This window comes from Aplysia californica, unplaced genomic scaffold (genome assembly GCF_000002075.1).
Source record: "Aplysia californica isolate F4 #8 unplaced genomic scaffold, AplCal3.0 scaffold00185, whole genome shotgun sequence".
Classification (NCBI taxonomy): Eukaryota; Metazoa; Mollusca; class Gastropoda; order Aplysiida; family Aplysiidae; genus Aplysia; species Aplysia californica.
The window spans coordinates 527,116-529,182 of record NW_004797455.1 but is presented as its reverse complement, the minus strand read 5'-3'; the positions used below and the strand labels follow the sequence as shown (position 1 = coordinate 529,182).

General features: G+C 42.2%; 1 protein-coding gene across 1 annotated transcript in view; it reads right to left on the bottom strand.

Moving 5' to 3' along the window:
* Window positions 1–1,301, bottom strand: part of LOC101863512 (Kv channel-interacting protein 4) — a gene marked incomplete in the record, with an annotated part of 53,163 nt that extends 51,862 nt beyond the window's left edge. Inside the window, 1 exon segment of the mRNA XM_035969806.1 lies at window positions 1,048–1,301.
* Between the last annotated feature and the right edge of the window lie 766 nt (window positions 1,302–2,067).

Here is a 2,067-nt window from a genome sequence, read left to right as displayed (position 1 = left end):
TCTCTGTTAATCTCATCCATGTCTACTGTGGTAAACTAAGCCTACAACAGGAAGAGATGAACCCGAGCAAACAGAACCAGAAACAATCCAAGGACGAACTCGTTTACCTCTCCTTCATTACAAACTCTCCTCTCCCAGCTTCTCTCGCTATCTTTCTTTCTCTCTCACTTCTTTTTATTTTTTCTCTCCCCCCCTTCTCTCTCTCTTTCTCTATTTCGTTCTCTGCACATTATAAGCTCACCATTTTTGCAGACTCGTAGTAAACCCTAACGCATTTTTTCTTCTTCTCTCTCTCCGCCTCTCTCCACGCCTCTCCCTCCCTACATCTCTTTCTCTCTTCATCCCTCTCTCTCACTCTCTTTCTCGCTTGGTTTACATCCTGATGGTTTTTCAACATGAAAATACGAGTCCATGCATACAATAATCAGTGTCCATGAAAGTAGTCGTACAAGGGTGCGCCAGATTGTAATAATAATAACGGGATCAAAACGAAATTCACAATCCGGATTGAAAAACGATCGTCTGGATTTTCACAAATATCCACACATATAAGTGCTTTCAGTTTACGTGAAGAACACCTTCTTCACAAAGGCGAAAACATTACCCGAATAGAAAACTGAGCGGGGAACTCTGCATGTCGTTACATACCACCATTTCTGATAATCAAAATCAAATCACACGCCAGATGAAATCGTTACAACTCAAATGACATACCCAACGAATAGGAAAAAAAACAACACAATAAAACCTGATAATGAAAAAATCGACTTTCAAAAACAAAAGCGAATACACAGCGTTTGACACTTTCGAAAAAGGCGTCACAAAATTGTGAAAATAATCTTTCATATATCCAAAGTAATCCGCACAGCGTAATGATGAATCTTTCGAGACAGATCGAGAGTTACTGCCGATCCCAGCTGATAACGTTCTCATTAACTGCCATCGCGTTCTCAACGCGGAAAAGCTAGAAGATCTAGAGGGGATTTCATAGCAAAAAGTCGTGATTTCTGCCCTCTTCGGAAGCCCGCACAAACAAAGGGCACTAACCCGATATCTCTCTGGGGAACTTGCACACAGAGCCCTCGATAAGCACACCGACTCATTTGCCAGATTATTCCGAATCCTCGTGTTTACTCGTTGTGATCGCCTTTCTTCCGCGCGTGCCTTGAGTGAGTGCTGGGCAGAGACAATTTTTCCAACATCCGCGAAATCCGCGGGGTTGTTTCCCTTCTGTGAAGCAACGCCTAAGAGGAGTGCCTACATGTCTGAAAAGAGGGATGTACACTGGTTCAACCAGTCGAGTCTGCAGGATCGGACAGAGACAGAAAGTTGTATGGGGCTGTGAAAAGAGGCATCTTAAGGAAATAAGAAAGAATAAAGGTTTAATTCGACGTGCTGTTGTCGTGCGAGTCCACAGTAAATACGTTTCACCGAGCAGACTCAAAATGAAACGCATATACAGTAAACATTTTATGCTATACCCATATCATACTGGGAAGACAAAATCTCATAGATTTTCACATCTTATCACTTTTTTATTTTTAAAGGTCAAATGTTCATACATTTTCCGGTTTGGTATCTTAGCAGTTAATTTCTGAACAGCATTTGATTTCGACGACGGAGTGAAAACAATACCGAATTTGTCCGATTTTGCTTTGTAAGTTCTTTTGCACAAAAGTGGCAAAAATCTAGGGGGAAAAACAAGCAAGAATGGTAGCCGCCATTACACAGGTCATCTAAACATCGGGAGCAGTAAGGTAAGTGTGCATCCAACGTAACCTGGGTGGCACGTACATCCACTCTCCCGTGTGGAGGAATAAATAAACGATCCCACTGCTTTTGCCTTGTGTGTGGATGGCTAAAAGACCGGGAGAAAAGCGCAATGGGGAAAGGAGTGGTATTCGAAATAAAGCAGAAAATAAAGAGAAACAGGATATTGCTCTTTTTACGAGGAAGGATCTTTCGCGTCCTGCAAAAAGATATAATAAAAACGCCAACGCTTCTAAAAGCACTAGTGTGAGTGTGAACGTGTGAGTGTCAGCGCTCTTTATCTCACCTCCCCCTCTT